The sequence below is a fragment of the Schistocerca nitens genome, chromosome 3 (genome assembly GCF_023898315.1).
Source record: "Schistocerca nitens isolate TAMUIC-IGC-003100 chromosome 3, iqSchNite1.1, whole genome shotgun sequence".
NCBI classification, from domain to species: domain Eukaryota; kingdom Metazoa; phylum Arthropoda; class Insecta; order Orthoptera; family Acrididae; genus Schistocerca; species Schistocerca nitens.
This window is the reverse complement of record NC_064616.1, coordinates 875,772,869-875,792,256: the sequence shown is the minus strand read 5'-3', so window position 1 is coordinate 875,792,256 and position 19,388 is coordinate 875,772,869. Positions and strand designations below refer to the sequence as shown.

The 19,388-nt window shown below is 42.7% G+C and overlaps 1 protein-coding gene and 1 pseudogene across 1 annotated transcript in view; one reads left to right on the top strand and one right to left on the bottom strand.

The window, feature by feature from the left end:
* Positions 1-19,388, top strand: part of LOC126249461 (gamma-aminobutyric acid type B receptor subunit 2) — a 370,961-nt gene that overhangs the window by 52,309 nt on the left and 299,264 nt on the right. The window lies entirely within an intron of this gene.
* Positions 12,659-12,776, bottom strand: LOC126250022 (5S ribosomal RNA; annotated as a pseudogene).

Sequence of the window (19,388 nt, the reverse complement as noted above, 5' to 3'; positions counted from 1 at the left end):
TAGTGTCACTAGCAAACAGAAATATGTTACAGTCACTCGTAATACTAGAGGGCATGTGATGTACATAAATAAGGAACAGGAATGTCCCAAACACTGATCCCTGGGGCACCCAGCTCTCCCCTCCCCCTCCCCCCACCGACACTTGACCGTACCCCACTCAGACCCCACATCATAGCCATTCTCAACACTGAATAATGACCTTTTGCTGTTTGCTGTTAAAGTAAGAGGTGAACCAACTGTGAGTTGCTCTCCGTATTCTGTAATGGTCCAAGTTCTGAAACAATATTTTGTTATCAATATAATCAAACGCCTTAGTTAAATCAAAAAATATGCCTAGCGTTCGAACCCATCCAGGGAAATACGGAAGCGTCCGATCCCACCCGTCTGCTTTGACCCATGACCTCACAGAGACATGACCTCACCTCACAGAGAAAAGAGAATATAGCATTTTCAGTGGTTAAGCGACTTCTAAAACGGAACTGTACATCCGATAGCAAATCTTGTTATATAAAATGATCAATTATCCTTACATATACAGCCTTTTCAGTAACTTTAGCAAATACTGATGGCATAGAAATAGGTCTAAAGTTGTCTACATTCTCCCTTTTTATAAAGCGGCTTTACTACTGAGTACTTTAATCGTTCAGGAAACTGACCACTTCTAAAGAAAAAATTACAGATATGGCTAAATAAAGGGCTAACATATGCAGCACAATACTTTAATATTCTGCTAGGCGCTCCATCATAACCATGAGAGTCCTTAGTCTTCAGCTATTTAATTATTGACACAATCTCCCCCTTGTCTGTATCACAGAGGAGTATTTCAGACCGACTGATGACCATAGATGTTAAGTCCCATAGTGCTCAGAGCCATTTGAACCATTTCAGCCAGTATTTCAGACATCAATCTCGGAAAGGCATTTGCCAAGACAGTTATTTGATTCTCTGCAGAAACTAAATTTTTATTTAATTCACCAGCAATGCTCAGAAAATGATTGTTAAATACTGCACATATATCTGATTTATCAGTAACAGAAAATTTTTCACTACGAACTGGCTTTATATCGTCGACCTTGTGCTGCTCACCAGACACTTCCTTCACAACTGCCCATATGGTTTTAATTTTATAATGCGAATTAGCTATTCTATTTGCATTCCTAATAACATTTTTGCATTCCTAATAACATTTTTAAGCACCTTACAGTGCTGTTTGTAATGGGCTACTGTAGCTTGATTGTGACTACTTCTAACATTTTGATATAATTCACACTGTGTTCTACATGATTTCCCACTAGTCAGCCACCCAGGCTGCCTATTACTGCTAGTACCCCGTTTAGAACGTTCTAATGGAAAGCAACTCTCAAAGAGCACTAGAAATGTGTCAAGGAAAGCATTATATTTATCATCTATGTTATTGGCACTATAGACATCCTGCCACTCTTGTTCCTCGACAATGTTTAAAAAACTCTATTGCTGTTGGATTAACTTTCCTACATAATTTGTAATTATATGTGATATTTGTTTGAGTACCAAAGCCTTTTAGTGTTAAAATTTGTGCATCATGGTCTGAAAGGCCATTCACCCTTTTACTATCAGAATGCCCATCTAGTAATGAAAAATGAAATAAAATATTGTCTATGGTTATGCTACCGTTCCCCTACACCCTAGTTCGAAAAAACACAGCCTGCAGCAGATCATATGAATTTAGATGTACCAACATCCTTTTTCTTGCACCATCATATACAAAATTTATATTGAAGTCACCACATATAACTAATTTCTGATACTTCCTATAAAGTAAGTGAAGAACCCTCTCTAGCAGTAATGCTCTGAAGTGAAAGTTAGGGGACCTATATACAGCAAAAATTAGTAGTTTACTTTCATTAAATTCAATTGCCCCTGCACAACATTAAAATATTTGTTCAGTGCACTGCTGTGATACACCTATGGCCTCAAATGGAGTACTGTTTTTTACGTACATAGCCACTCCCCCACCCCACAAGGAACTTATTGATTGGCTGTAGATTGGCTCTGAGCACCATTTGAGGATCAGATAGTGATAATGGGTAGAGCAGGTAACAGTCTTGACGGGGAATATGATGTAGGTGCTGACCTGTTAAAGATAGATACTGAAACTGGTGGTACTAATGTTCATATTTCATGCAGCTGTTTCATCCTCATCCCTAGAACTTAGAACTACTTAAACCTAACTAACCTAAGGACATCACACAACACCCAGCCATCACGAGGCAGAGAAAATCCCTGACCACGCCGGGAATCGAACCCGGGAACCCGGGCGTGGGAAGCGAGAACGCTACAGCTCGACCACGAGCCGCGGGCGAACTTATTGAAAAACAGCCAGCTAATATGTATCCTGGTGAATGAATCCTCTGAATTGTCAAATTATTGAAGTGGTGCTCCGACATACCAATAATTTCAGATTCAACATCTATATTCAGTTCAGTTCACTAACTATCTCTAATACCTCATATTTTGATGAAATATGCTAATTCCATCTCTACTTGGAAACATGACGTCCTCTGAAGGTGAGCCCTTAGTTAAAGGGACTTCCTTTACGCAGGGATACCTATCATCTGACTTCAATTTAAAAAAGGTGTAGCTCTAAAACTTACTACTAGAGGAATTTTTCCATGAGTGATCCCACCACCACCACCCACTACACTGTCACCTATTAGCTTAGCCAACCTCCCATTCCCATACCTATTGAGGTGCAGGCCATGCCTTGTGAAACCCGATCTACTTTTAGACCCAATTGGCACCACTGAAATCTGACCCATGCCCTCTGACATCAGCGCCCTCCCCAGCCCCATATTAACGCGCGTAACAGCCGTATTAAGATGAGCCCGATCATGAGGATGAAACAGCTGCATGAAATATGAACATTAGTACCACCAGTTTCAGTATCTATCTTTAACAGGTCAGCACCTACATCATATTCCCCGTCAAGACTGTTACCTGCTCTACCCATTATCACTACCTGATCCTCAAATGGTTCAAATGGCTCTGAGCACTATGGGACTTAACAGCTATTGTCATCAGTCCCCTAGAACGTAGAACTACTTAAACCTAACTAACCTAAGGACATCACACAACACCCAGCCATCACGAGGCAGAGAAAATCCCTGACCCCGCCGGGAATAGAACCCGGGAACCCGGGCGTGGGTACCTGATCCTCCTCCGTAAAATTCCTACATAACTTCCCTATGTTGTCAGTAACCCGAGGCCATCCTGCACCAGGCTTCACAATCTGGTGACCTGGTACTCACTCCCCAACACTACCTGCAACTGCTGGTCCACAACTCTACCGTGCGAACTACCTAGCAGCAGAACCTACTTCTTTCTGTTAGACTTTGCAACTGAACTAGGCCTGCTAACTTCTGAGGACTGCTGCATCTTCCCTACATCTACAGCTACAAGAGGCTCCCCTCCACTCATCTCTGACAGTCGGTCAAATCTATTGCATATACGCAAAGTTTAACTGTCTGAATACCACCTCCTCCTAGCTGCCTTCTTGCCAACTGCCAGTTCCCATTTCCCACCACCCTTCACCCTCCTCGACCTATCTAGTTCCTCCTTTAAGCGTTATAACTGCACCTGAAGGGCACAGATCGTACGGTCCTGCTCCTCTGTCAACTTACACTCCTGGAAATTGAAATAAGAACACCGTGAATTCATTGTCCCAGGAAGGGGAAACTTTATTGACACATTCCTGGGGTCAGATACATCACATGATCACACTGACAGAACCACAGGCACATAGACACAGGCAAACAGAGCATGCACAATGTCGGCACTAGTACAGTGTATATCCACCTTTCGCAGCAATGCAGGCTGCTATTCTCCCATGGAGACGATCGTAGAGATGCTAGATGTAGTCCTGTGGAACGGCTTGCCATGCCATTTCCACCTGGCGCCTCAGTTGGACCAGCGTTCGTGCTGGACGTGCAGACCGCGTGAGACGACGCTTCATCCAGTCCCAAACATGCTCAATGGGGGACAGATCCGGAGATCTTGCTGGCCAGGGTAGTTGACTTACACCTTCTAGAGCACGTTGGGTGGCACGGGATACATGCGGACGTGCATTGTCCTGTTGGAACAGCAAGTTCCCTTGCCGGTCTAGGAATGGTAGAACGATGGGTTCGATGACGGTTTGGATGTATCGTGCACTATTCAGTGTCCCCTCGACGATCACCAGTGGTGTACGGCCAGTGTAGGAGATCGCTCCCCACACCATGATGCCGGGTGTTGGCCCTGTGTGCCTTGGTCGTATGCAGTCCTGATTGTGGCGCTCACCTGCACGGCGTCAAACACGCATACGACCATCATTGGCACCAAGGCAGAAGCGACTCTCATCGCTGAAGACGACACGTCTCCATACGTCCCTCCATTCACGCCTGTCGCGACACCACTGGAGGCGGGCTGCACGATGTTGGGGCGTGAGCGGAAGACGGCCTAACGGTGTGCGGGACCGTAGCCCAGCTTCATGGAGACGGTTGCCAATGGTCCTCGCCGATACCCCAGGAGCAACAGTGTCCCTAATTTGCTGGGAAGTGGCGGTGCGGTCCCCTACGGCACTGCGTAGCATCCTACGGTCTTGGCGTGCATCCGTGCGTCGCTGCGGTCCGGTCCCAGGTCGACGGGCACGTGCACCTTCCGCCGACCACTGGCGACAACATCGATGTACTGTGGAGACCTCACGCCCCACGTGTTGAGCAATTCGGCGGTACGTCCACCCGGCCTCCCGCATACCCACTATACGCCCTCGCTCAAAGTCCGTCAACTGCACATACGGTTCACGTCCACGCTGTCGCGGCATGCTACCAGTGTTAAAAACTGCGATGGAGCTCCGTATGCCACGGCAAACTGGCTGACACTGACGGCGGCGGTGCACAAATGCTGCGCAGCTAGCGCCATTCGACGGCCAACACCGCGGTTCCTGGTGTGTCCGCTGTGCCGTGCGTGTGATCATTGCTTGTACAGCCCTCTCGCAGTGTCCGGAGCAAGTATGGTGGGTCTGACACACCGGTGTCAATGTGTTCTTTTTTCCATTTCCAGGAGTGTATTTCTACTACAAATTCTGCATTCCCAGGAGGGGATCTCACTAGAATGCCCACTGGCTTCCCCATTGCTCCCCCCCCCCCCCCCCCACCAATGAAAATACTTTGAACAAATTCCACACCGTAACCCACTACTTACAAACCTATGACAGAGCCCTCACGTTCCACTCATTGTAAAATTTTATAGTTACTGAAAAAATACTATACGTCTACGTTGCCTAAGTTCAGTTACACCAGTAGAACTACTTGTAGAGCTAACAATAGCGGTCTTGAAATTCTCTGTCTACTAAGAGAGCAACTACTTGTATTAATACTACTACACCACAGCTAATACCAATACCAACAAAACTTCACAAAATTATTAGCTAAAACCAAAAATTCAAGCGGCCACTGTAACACTTAAGAAAGTTAAAACACTGAATGAAAATTTTACTGAAATATTTCACTAGAAACAATAAGAAACGTCAGCTGAAAACTAAAGCACGAAGTTTACTAAACGACGTCAACGCACAGAAAACTATAAAAACACAGCGAGCGAACGTTTCCAAAAGTTTATTAATTGGTTAATCCTGCCACAAACAGCACGGAACATTGCTGAAAACTTATTAAATATAATAACTGTATAACAGTGCACAAATAACTTTGTCAGTACTTACCTTTGTAGCCGTTACAGCTGCAACTGCACTCCGCAAAATGTAAACACACTACTCGGGCGCGGGGCTTAGACGAACGAAGTAAGCACACTCACGAATAACAGACCACTCGAGTCAATAACATAGTAAGAAAGACAGAGATTAATGAAAATCCACTAATAAGTTACTTTTACAGCAAATATTAACACAAATAAACGTTAAAATAAGTAACTGAAAACTAAAACTTTATAAAATATTGACGAGCAATTTCAGCAGCAGTCCAGTACACGTGACGTCACAGCAAAGATTTTGTGTTCGGTAGATGTTTACTTTTGTGTGTTATGTCGTTTGTGATCTGCTGCGTCTGGGTCGATGCATCAGTTTGCGTGCTGTCGTCGTTGTCAAGTGGTCGCTTACCATATGTTTTGTTGGTTACTGTTATTGTCGCTGGCGATGCAATCATTATTCTGTTATGTAAATTTATGTCCTCTGTATGATTTTTGCTGTGAGCATCTGTGTATCCACCTGATACAGAGCGTACTGGCTTGACATATCGGCTACTTTCCGTCGTGTCATGTTCCTTTTTTCTGGTATGTGTGTCGTTTGTCTTGCAGACTTCCTGCTCCCTCTGGTCTCCCGTCTTGTGTTATATGATAGGTTGTTGGTTTGTGTGTTCGTCTGTGTGTCTGGTCTTACTGTTGGTCTGAACTATTTGAGTGATGTGTGTCTCCAGAAGAAAGAGCCATCTGGCGTCAATCTGTTAGTGCTCTTCTGGGTCCGATGTTATAGCGTCGGATGTGTTTGGTTGTGCACTTCGTGCTCACCGTTTCCCTAAGGTATACACGCTCGCTTCCTTTCCACTTACGCATTCGCCATTGATGACCTCATGCTGTAGGTCTTAGTGCGTAAAGCTAATCCTATGTGAATGAATGTACATGCCTCAGGTGTCTAGCTACGTTTTAGTCCATTAGGCCCTGCATTACAGTTTCGTCTATGTAGTCCATCATAGTAATTTAACTGATGTGCACTTCATTTAAAAGTGCAGGAGGCAGAGAGCATGTCTGCATGTCGACTTCGGTTATGAAGTCCATACATCGTCGCTGACTTCTACTTCTTCCTGACCTTCTTGGAATCTGAGTTTACGACGGGGTCGATGCAGATGTATTCTCCTTCATTATATACAGGCTCACTGTCGTGCTCATGTGTCATGTCGGTGAACATGTACATGGTCATGTTCAATGTGTGCGATCTGTCTGGTATAGTCTGTATGACACACACTTCGGTCCCCCTGCCTTGTCGCAGTAGCTTAACCGCCGCTCGCACGATATGCCCCCAACACTTTCAGATTCCTTACAATCAAACTTTTTGTGGCCTGGTTTGCCACACTTGGCACAAGATACTTCCCGTTCTCTACGCTTCTTTGCTGTGTGATCTGAGTCATAGTAATTAAAGCGCCGTAGGGCGTCCATTAAATCTTTGATGCGCAGTGCCTCAAAGTCAATGTACGAGGCCTGTTCAGAAAGTAAGCTCCGATTGATTGCCAAATTGAAACCACAGTGAACATCAGAAATGTTTTACTTGTAACAATTAGCTACACCTTTCAGCTACTTCTCTACGTAGTCGCCGTTCTGACTTAGACTTTTGTCATAGCGTTGTACCAACTTTTCAATAGCCTCATCATAGAAGGCAGCCGCCAGTGCTTTCCGCCAATTCTCCACGCTGGCCTACACCTCGTTGTCTGTGTCAAAATGTTGTCTTCAAAGACAGCGGTTCATGTGACCAGAGATGAAACTCAGGGGGAGACAATTGCGGACTGTATTGTGGGTAATCTCACATTTCCATTTGAAAACGATGCAGGAGCATCTTCATTGCCCCTGCAGAATGCGGCTGAGAATTGTCTTGAAGAAGAAACAGCACGACAGTTATGTAATGTTAGCTGCATAGCTTCAGGCGAAATTTCTCACCAGGCCCTCGTACTTGGCGGCAGACACTATTTTCTAGACATCTTTACGCACTCACTGCGAGCTCAGAAATGAGAAGAGTGACGTGATGCTAACTGGGGTTATACTAGAGACACTACCCAACACATCTGTGCAAAGCTTTATCGGATTTTCATAGTCGTTTCCATTTCGTGACCGATCGGAGCTTACTTTCTGAACGCCCCTCGTATGTATACTCGTTCTTTTCGGAGGAGAAGTAACGAACTCGAAGACTGACTTCAGTGATATTGTTTGCAAACCGTTTCCCCTTGACTCTTCTCTGAATCACAGGTTGCCCACCCTCTTGAACTCCTCTATATCTAGGTCGTCACTTAGGCTGATTTCGTACAATTGGTGGGAAATTTCTCATCAGAAAGTGTTATCAGCACTTGATAACCCGTCAAGAGCGGCCAACTCTTTTTCGGTTCTTCGCACCTAATGTCTTTCATCACTGTAGTTTTTCCTATAATCTTTTTCGGTACACTTGCAACGCATCACATTACCTTCCATTATGAATGTGAAATTCACTCAACGACTGTGACAAAATGATGGAGCACAGCAATCAGACGTTCTTTCCTTTCAGGCTTTATTAAAGCAAATCTAGATTTCGGCTAGTAACTAGCCATTATCAGTGCTAAAAATACAAGAAGTACACAGTCAGGTGATTATAAAAAGTGCCACGAGTTGTAACTTTTTTGTACTATCACGTCACTATGTACTTCTTGTATTTTTAGCATTTTTAATTACTCGCCCAAATCAAGATCCGCTTTAATAAAGCCTGAAAGGAAACGACGACTGATTGCTGTACTCCATCATTTTGAAACTTGTGACGCAGTTTCTGCTATCACCATGTTGGCTGCGGTTGTGATGGACTTAATCCTAATTTCGTCTTGTTGCCGGCCGGTGTGGCCGTGCGGTTGTAGGCGCTTCAGTCTGGAACCGCGTGACCGCTACGGTCGCAGGTTCGAATCCTGCCTCGTGCATGGATGTGTGTGATGTTCTTAGGTTAGTTAGGTTTAAGTAGTTCTAAGTTCTAGGGGACTGATGACCACCGATGTTAAGTCCCATGGTGCTCAGAGCCATTTGAACCATTTTTCGTCTTGTTGCGGACTGATTCTCTTCGCCAAGGGATCCTAAAAACGCACGTTTCTTGATTGTTGGTTGGTCTGATGAACAGAACATTCCTTTGCTACGCTCATGTTTGTTCTAGCCTAGCTTCTATCTTTTGGCTTGGTAGCAGTGCCAGCCGTAACGACCATTGCAAAGGATGTGATAAGCGGACCTATTTCGCTTCTAATTCGTACATCTTCCTGCCGTAGTTCCTCTATTTCTGCCTCTAGTCTTTCAATCTTGTCCTTTGCGTCCGCTGCACTTGCTGCTGCCAACTCGCGGTACATGCGTTCGTTTTCTAAACGTAACTCTCCATTCTGCCCCTCACGTTTCGCCTGTGTCGGTGCAGATCCCCATATATTGTTTCTAACTTTAGCTGTGCTTGTTGTCGGTGTCTTGTTTATTTCAGTTCGGTATGTCACTCAGAATCTTGTATACTGCCGCGATTTTTTAAGCAGTAGATGTACACGAAACTGCCCCTTCACCAGCCATGTCACCTGAGTTAGTACTTTCGACAGCACCTGTCCTACTCATCAACGAGAGAGGTGGCGCAGTGGTTAGCTCACTGGACTCGCATTCGGGAAGACGATGGTTCAAACCTGCGTCCAGCCATCCTGATTTCGGTTTCCCGTCATTTCCCTAGATCGCTTCAGGTAAATTCGAAAGGGCACGGCCAATTTCCTTCCTATCCTTCCCTAATCCGAGCTTGTGCTCCGTCTCTACTGACCTCGTTATCGATGCGATTTTGAACACTAATCTGCTCCACCTCCTACTCATCGGCGTCTCATTTTTTTCAAAAAATGGTTCAAATGGCTCTGAGCACTATGGGACTCAACTGCTGAGGTCATAAGTCCCCTAGAACTTAGAACTACTTAAACCTAACTAACCTAAGGACAACACACACATCCATGCCCGAGGCAGGATTCGAACCTGCGACCGTAGCGGCCGCGCGGTTCCAGACTGTAGCGCCAGAACCGCTCGGCCACCAGCGGCCGGCGTCTCATTTTTTCTCGTCTCCGATGTCACACTTACCACTAACTTCGGCGTGGCACCTCCCTCGCGATTTGGACTGACAACAGCTGCTGCCAACGAATACCACGTAGTTTTCTCCAGTGTACACGCTTACTACGCATGTGTGAAACCCTGCATGACAAATAGCTGAACTTCCACGTCTCAAACAGTTCACCAACTACAAATGTCAGTAACTGTGAGGTACTGAGTTGTAACGACACAAGCTGTGGGAGTGAGTCAGGATCCTCACAGTTATTGCCCTTGAGAATACCTGCAAACAGCTCTTCGTAAGCTTCGTCGTGCTCCAGACGGCGTCTGCTGAGTCAGCCGCAGCTGTCAGTGACGGCTGGACAGTTGGCAGCTAGGAACGCCTGACGCAGTACCGCAGTCTGCACGTTGTTCCCACAGCTCAGCTTACGGTGCGCGACACGCCGACGTAGCGCGACCCGGTTCGCAGTCAGCACCGCGGAAGGTCGACAATCCCTCCACGCTGCCGGGATCGATCGCACTTCGAAATTTTTATCACTCGAATTGTTTTATTTGCACCTCAAATCTCTTTTAAATACCACCCAACACGACAAATGTCACTTCTGATACTTGTGGGAATAATCAACAGCTGGTAAATACCACTTTTACCACGCGAATACGTCTCAACACGAAGGCAATATCAAATCACAACCGAGCCGGTGGCCGTCTTGCGACATTTTCTTTTTTTTTTTTTTTCCATTAACGTCAATAAAATCACTGGCTATAATGCTGACCAGGCGGCTAGGAGAGCGTCCCCGTTCACCACACAAGGTAGACCGCAGCTACACAACCTTGGGGTTACAATAGACCATCGCCTCACGTGGAGAAGATATAAGGAGGACCTCGTGGCAAAGTACGAGAAAGTCTCCAGAAATTTGGAAATTTGTGGTAGGGCTTATGGGACCAAACTGCTGAGGTCATCAGTCCCTAAGCTTACCCACTACCTAATCTAACTTAACCTAACGTACGATGAAGACAACACACAACCATGCCCGAGGGAGGACTCGAACCTCCGACGGGGAACCGCGCGGACCGTGACAAGGCTACCCCGCGCGGCAAGTCTCCAGAAGTTGTAGTCACTAGAGAACAGCAAAAGTTCAGATCAGGACTCTGGTTGCACTGTACACAGTATAAAGCTCCTGCCTTCTCTCGTTAATGTCTTTTCTTTTTTCGGCTATCGGACTGATGGAGCCAAGTATGGGAGCTTTACATAGATATTACGCTTTGTTACGAAAATGACCTTATCATGTGCCTAGTACGAATACGTCTCTCTTATATGTGCAAATTTTGAAGTTATTTAATTAAACAATGAAAAACGTTATGTCTATGAAATGATAACAGTAAAACTCAAATTACGAGTACTTTCGTTTATTTTTTTCCTTTTGCACATGAAACACTGTCATGTTCTCTTTTTTTTTTCACACTGAAGCAATCATCGCTACATTGCGTTTCCACATTAAGTAAACAGGTAATCACTGATAACGGAATCCCTTTCATCTACGTTCTGCTATCACATCTTTCCACACTAGAATGACTGATTCTCAAACACAATGCTGTGTCAAACATAAACCTCTTAACTCCGTGCACCTTTACGTGAAATAACTGAATTACTTTTCTACTAAAAACCGACGTAACACTTTTAGCTATTAATTCCGCTTTCTACCAAATTCTGCGTATCACTTATCTGCGGAGCGTGGCCTCCCCGTATGGAAACTCAGCACGGACCCTTCTCCCCACGCCAAGACAGCTCGTGACTGCTAGCACTGGGGCATCGTTGTCGTTATACAGCAAGATAACGCTTTCACACAGAAAAGACGCTCGTCTCCGAAAGTTCCTGAAGGTAGCGCTCAGTAAGGAGTACAGTACCGATACGTTATGACATCAAACATAGCAGTACTCCTTACGTCATCGCAGCAGATTTGTTTCAAAATCGCGAGAAAGAAGTTTCTGGAAATCCCAAATAAGAAGACAACAGAAACCCCATAGAAATTTTAATTCAGCAACAAGATTCCCATAAAAGCAAATAAACGATGAATAACTCAGCAGTGGTGCCCTCCTAAGTTGTTATATTGTAGACCAACAAGAATATCAAGCATACTTCACACTCTCTCCTCCCAACTCCGAAAATTAAAATCTTTACATTTTTGTTTACGGATATGCTAAGTAAGCAATGAACATAAATAGAAATCAAATTGTTCAAACAACTAGATTATATAGCAAGTAAAGTATTTAAATGCTTTGGTAGAGACGTCCATAAAAATAGTGCCAAAACATTATTTAACGCAGTTCGTTTAAATGTCTGCATCATACAGCACATCGTAATTACACTAACGTTAATGAATGTTAGTGTAAATCTACAGAAGTTATGTGCACTTGTTGCTCACAAAAAAGTATCATTATTAAAACATTAAGTTGCTTTAAATAATTTCTTACAACTGTACAACGTACTGTAACATACTGTACTCATGTTATAAAATAATTTAATCTTGTTATGTCAGTAGAAGAAACAAAAAACAAATAAACCACAAGATTATTTACTACATCGTCACATCTATAGCCACAGAAGCAAAAATCAAAAATATTTCTAACTCAAGAGTGAACAACATGTCATCAATATGTGCACTCCGTCATCAGGCCACAAGTGGCCCATCGGGACCATCCGACCGCCGTGTCATCCTCAGATGAGGATGCGGATAGGAGGGGCGTGTGGTCAGCACACCGCTCTCCCGGTCGTTACGATGGTTTTCTTTGACCGGAGCCGCTACTATTCGGTCGAGTAGCTCCTCAATTGGCATCACGGGGCTGAGTGCACCCCGAAAAATGGCAACAGCACATGGCAGCCCGAATGGTCACCCATCCAAGTGCTGGCCACGCCCGACAGCGCTTAACTTCGGTGATCTGACGGGAACCGGTGTATCCACTGCGGCAAGGCCGTTACCTCCATCAATATGTATAGTGCAATAAATAGTTCAAGGAAATTAGTTATTGGTGGATCCGACGGAGTTTGGTGCCAGGGAACCATCGTGGGCTCGAGCTAGACGCGGATTGGCGGGGCCGCCATACGCTCTACTTTCAACCTCAGGATGAGTTCTGCCTGATGTGGTATCCATACCGTACGACACCTCATTTCTCGCCCCAAAATTCCTCACCATCGACGTATATTGATATTAGCAACGGCAAAAAATCGCAACATCAAGAAGGAATTGTGCGACATAAACGAAAGTTCGTAGACGTGTTTCTACATCTGAAAGAAAATGTCTATCCAAAAAAAAAAATGGTTCAAATGGCTCTGAGCACTATGCGACTTAACTTCTGAGGTCATAAGTCGCCTAGAACTTAGAACTAATTAAACCTAACTAACCTAAGGACATCACACACATCCATGCCCGAGGCAGGATTCGAACCTGCGACCGTAGCGGTCGCTCGGTTCCAGACTGTAGCGCCTAGAACCGCACGGCCACTCCGGCAGGCTAAATGTCTATCCAGTTTCACACCAGTCACATAGGAGTGGCGCAAGTAGCGCCAGTATGAGGATGCAAATAAAGTTTGCTTTAACTACAAACTGTAACGGTCATGAGCGTTAGCTACCTTTGAGATTTGGCGAGTTGATGTTAGTCAAGAATACCTTTAAAGCAACAAAAACGGTATTATCAGTGCCTCACTGTGTCTCAATGACATCATGTAACACAGCTACAAGAAGCTGGATTATTCCTTCTGCAGTATTGCAGAAAGGCTTGGCAGGAATGTAGCCACTGTACATGATTGCTGGAATCGGTGGTCACGAGAATGTACAGTCACAAGACATCGTGTTCGGCGTATGTCTCTGCCGCATTATACCGCATTTGTAGCACCAGCTTGAGCTGCCGTTGGCACCACAGTGACACAATGAATTTTTATAAACCGGTTACTTCAAGGACACCTCAGTCAGACGCCTTCTCACCGCCACTTGCGACTTCAGTAGTGTCAAGCGACAGTTCATTGGAGGACAGGGTGGAAGTCTGTTGTGTTTTCTGATGAAAGCTAGTTCTGACCTGGTCCTTGTGATGGTCGAGTGTTGGATAGAAAAAGGCCAGTTGAGAGCCTGTAACCAACCTGTCAGTGCGCTAGACACACTGGACCTACACCTGGAGTTATGGTCAGGGGTGCGACTTTGTATGACAGCATGAGCATCCTCGTGGTTACCCGACGCACCCTAACTGCAAGTTTTGACGTCTGTCTGGTGATTCGCCCTGTTGTGCTTCCATTCATGAACAGCATTCCAGGGGCTGTTTTTCAACAGGATAACGCTCACCCAAATACAGCTGTTGTAATCCAGCATGCTCCGCAGTGTGATCACGTGCTGCCTCGAACGCAAGATCCGTCTCCAGTCTATCACATATGGGATATCATCGTACGACAGCTCCAGCGTCATTCACAACCTACATTAACCGTCCCCACACTGACCAAGTACAACTGGAATTCAATTCCATCCCACAAACTGACAGCTGTACAACGCAACGCGTGCCGTTTGCATACTTTGAAACGTCCCCTTTTGAAAAATTATACATGACTGTGCTTAAACTGACACACAATATTTTTTGGCGCAACGCAATCTGACTTTCAAAAATCCCTACAAAAGAATGGCCCTGACTAACATTAACCTATACGTTTCACAAATCACTTACCTCACAAAAATCTTGGTTACTCGAACTACTGCAATACAGCGAGCACCACTACTGCCAGCTAAATTAAAGATTCTAACTACGGAAGGCACTAACTACTGATAGGCATAGTTAGCAAATGAAAGATTTTAATAGAGAACAAACGATGTATTTACCTTAATAGTGTTGAAAAATCATAATATACATAGCAGTTTATGACATCCAGTCTTATAAATTTCAAAACTCCGCCATTTCTCTCCCCACATCCACCACTGCTGGCGGCTCACCCCCAACTGCGCAACGCTACGCGCTGTTCACATCCAGCTGCCGCTGCCCAACACTACAGTGGCACACAACAATGCAAACTAGCCACAGACTGCACACAGCACAGCCAGTGATTTTCATACGGAGCGCTACGTGGCGTTACCAATAAGAAAACCTAAACAGCCTACTTACATAGCCCCCATGCTCCACACAAAGAATTTTACAAATTGTTTTGGGCAGTGGCCAGTAATGATTTGATAAAATTTTTCATAATTACAATAACAAAGATATCAAATGCACACACTTATTGATATAATGTTGGTCAAAAGCTAAAATTTTCTAACAGTCCATAAAGACAGTCCTGATCATTCATCACAGTAAAATTGCAGTTTCTTTTTTTTCTCAAAGTCTGAGCTGTAAAAGACAATGCACATGGAAGTAGTGGATTTCAATGCAGTCTTGAAGAAGTAGTGTTGTCCTTCCAACAGAAAGACAGTGCTGACTCTTGACATGCAGACAGGTAATGGTCCAATACAGAGCAAACCCACAGCAGAGTCAGTCGAAGTTTTGAAGAATATTGGTAGGTAGGTCATCACAGAGCAGACCCACTGCAGTCCTGGTAGAGATTATAGTATTGGTGGGCCATCAGAGGTGCAGACCCACTGTAGTCCTGGTAGAGATTGTGGTATTGGTGGGCCACCAGAGGTGCAGACCCACTGCAGTCCTTGTAGAGACGGCCAGCAGTCATCTGTTGCAACTGTGCAGTTGCACAATCACCATAGAAGAGTCTTGCGGAGAATATAGCAAGTCCATAAACCACCACTTGTACACTCACAAAGTTTTTGGAATTGTCCTTAGAACCAGCAATGCTGTTATCCAGTCCCTTGCTGAATTATCAACACACGTGCAAGCACTAACAGTCACAACTTCTCACATACTGTGCATATATTATGACCAACAGAAACGTGTGCAGTGAAATGATACTTAATTTGAAGAACTGGTTACAATTTGATAACATAAAAATACAATAACAAAGATACAAAATACATCATTAAAGAACATAACAATACAGATAACATTTGTGGTAATTTGTGGAAGAATCGAAATAACATATACATCAGTGTTACAGGAATTATGACATAAGTAAATGCATAAAAGATCAGAATAACTTTCGAAACATCAACTTCACACATGAGCATTAAAACAGAACAGAATAAATAATGTCTAAACATATTTACAAAGAAAATAACATATTATCAGAAAAATTCTACAACACAACTCTTATTAGCTAAACACATTAAGACAGCAAAAACACAAATTCATGTAGTGTAATAACACAAAAATACAGGACAGGGTTTGTTTTCAGTGTGACATTTGGTACTGCAGTTCAACCTAAAACTTCATTCCGTAGATCTTTCCTCTTATTTCAACATTTGTTTCCACCAAAAAAATCCTATCCAAGCATGCTTTCTGTATTTATACGTTCACATATTTCTTACCTCATTATTTATTTTCCATTATCTTACCTCATCATTTATTTCCAAGAAAATCCTACCTAAACCTGTTGTCCATAAACCTTACTTTTTTGTTCATATCCTCTTTCAAAATACTTTTTTGGCGAAACCATTTTCTTATAGCTTCTCAATGCATTTCTTACAATTCATCATAGTTAGTTCCTTATATAGTCTACCCCATCTTAAGCTAACTTAAATCTACTGAGCTCAGATGCTAAACTATGGGACGAGGCAATGCAGCAGCACAAAACAATTAACACAAACAGCAATGACAAAAAAATGCAAATTTGCAAAGGAAGCAGCATTATAGAAATTAGCAAAGCGATTGCAATATTACAACTAATATGAGCCACTGTGCAGCAACAAAAAAAAATAATAAATCAGTAGTAAAACTAGCTTAACAGAGTAATACAAAGTGAAATTTAGTAGCACTATGCCTGGCAAACAGCAGCAGCAAATGCAATAACTTATATCTAAACATGACAAAACTCAATCAGAAAAAATATTACAGTAAAAATGTCCATGTTCAAGACCTATGTCACATCTTAATACTAGAGTGATGCATCACCTTGACTTACTCTAGCAGATAAGTTACCAACCTGTTAAAAAAATTATTTTGGCAATTCCTGTGAAGGGAAATGTCTATTTGTGCTCTCTTTTCTACGAAAGTACATAAAAAATTATTCTTTACTGGGTCTGTAGACAGAAAATAGTGATATTAGTACATCTATTAAATTTTATTTTAACCAATGCTGCTGCAGCTAGAAACTTGATATTAAACAAAATGAACAAACTCTCAACTAGAAAGACAATAGATGTAAAATGTTTCTCATCATTTCATTAGGCATTTTAATAAATATCATAAATTAAAAGCTCCACAGTATAATCATATGTTTTCAAGTTTGAACGTGTTGTATTTGCGATGCTTTCTACAAAGGAATGTCAATAGCGAGGATAATGGCCCCCTTTTTTTTCACCTGTGCCTCTGAAAGGCACACACAAATGGCTTTTTTCCAGGTGATTGTCGCACAGCTGGGTGCCCACAACGCATTACGTGCAGGTGGTCACTTAACTTTCTTACCGAAATATTTATGACACCAGTTTGTGCTACAGTGGCAGTCTCATATAAAAAATTTCACAGGTCAAGAATTTGCATTACAAATCTGTAGAAACAAAATCCTATTGATATAACAGTGTCCAACAAATTTTCATCGGCGTTGTAATACATTCACGCATTTACATACATTTCATAACTCTTAAAGTACGATTCTTGGTTTCCAACAACCTTTTTCACAAACCAGAGTCCCTAACCACTACTCATTATTCTTTACCTTATTACATATATACATATTCGTCGACACTTCTTCAATATTTCATCATAACAAATACGTTGCATAATCAAATTCCTCATATAGCATCAGCTTATTGATCATAAACATACCTCAACAGCATAATACACATCGTCATCATAAAGATAACATCATAACACCTCAGTCAAATCTCAAAAACGTCGTAGCTTTCTGCAATAATTTCAAAACCTAAAAAAAATTCTCTGCTCATTTCAATAGTGTCGTCTACCTCAAACGTACTTTAAAAATCATGATCCCATACCAAATACATCAAATAAAGCTCTCATAGCATCACAATGGTTCCGAAAAAATATGAACATTTCACAAAGTACAGACAAAATACAATTTCATAAGAATGAAATTATCCAACTGTGTAATTGCGTAAACATGTGTCACTGATGTAGTTAAAAAAAATGTTTGTCTCTCAGTTAAATGATCAGATAGCTGTGTAATTTATGTGTTAGAGAAATATGGTATCGATGTGTAAAGTTGTATAAGCAAATACCATATTAGCTAGGGCTCCTTGTGCTTGCCAAACACATGGTACACAAAGTAAGCGTGTACCCCCCTGAGGATTAATGTAATTATACCCTCAGGTGTTACAGATTACAGCAATGGAATAAAATGTATCACGGAAAACCTTTGTATCATTGTACTTCAAATATCTTTAAAAACAAATGTTTTATGTACAAAATTAATCACTCAAATACGTGTACTGTAGCGCTAAACTGTGCTTCTTGTTGTAAGATAATCTCTGTGGTAGTGTCGTAGTTATCGTCCTCCGAAACCTAAGTTCTGCAGAAGTCAATGTACTTACCTCATGATAAACAAAAGTTAAATTGCTTTGCATATAGATATCTTAGTTATTACGCTTATTGCCGTGATGAAGAAAGTACTGTGCTGTAACATATTGTTGTGCTACAGAAAAGGCTGTCTCCTTGTAGCTATACCATAAAAGTTACTACTAAAACATGTATTACTTTCCAGAATAATACAGAAAAACTGTGCAGATATAAAACAGAAACACTGCAAAAGCAACATTGTAAATTGTCACTCATTAGTAGCGTCGTGATAAAATAGTGTAGCTGTCACATAAACTAACCACTGTGTCATCTGGTATCTCACTGAAAGTACTTTAAATCCAGAATGTATTTTCAAGTAAACCAAAATGTTGTATTAAAATCTCATTAGCAGTACCAGTATATGTTCTAAGTATGTAAGCCTTATAGTCGTTACGTAATCGTGAAACTAACAAGCAAGAATCTACAAATAACAACACTGTGTCGTCTGTTCACTATAAAAATGCATTCGTAATTTCTGTTTAAATAAGTACTCTTGGTTCTTGACTGGATATTTAACTTCAAACATTGTTGCATGTTAACAGATTCTAAGTCTGACAAAGAATACTAGTAATGTAAAGTTAAAAGTTATATGGCAAAGACAAAGTTAAAAAGCAGATTATCTTCCAATAAACGGTTTTACGTGTGAAATGTTGTGCAAGCCTTTACTCTTACTACTATGCAGAGCTCCAGCTTCAACGGAATCATCGTGTGGTATATGTCGGTAAAGAATACAGGAATTTTTCTCAAGGTTATCATCTATGTTATTTTTCTCTGAGCCAGCTGGCGCACGCGGCTGCCTGCTGTGCGAGTCATTGTCTGTCTCTTTGTTGGCGCTCGTCGTTATTAGGATTAGGAGACCGAACTTCTACAAATTCACCTTGACGAGAGGGCCCTGCTCTGTTTGAATCCCGCCAGTTCTGATGGAATTCAGGTATGTCGTTT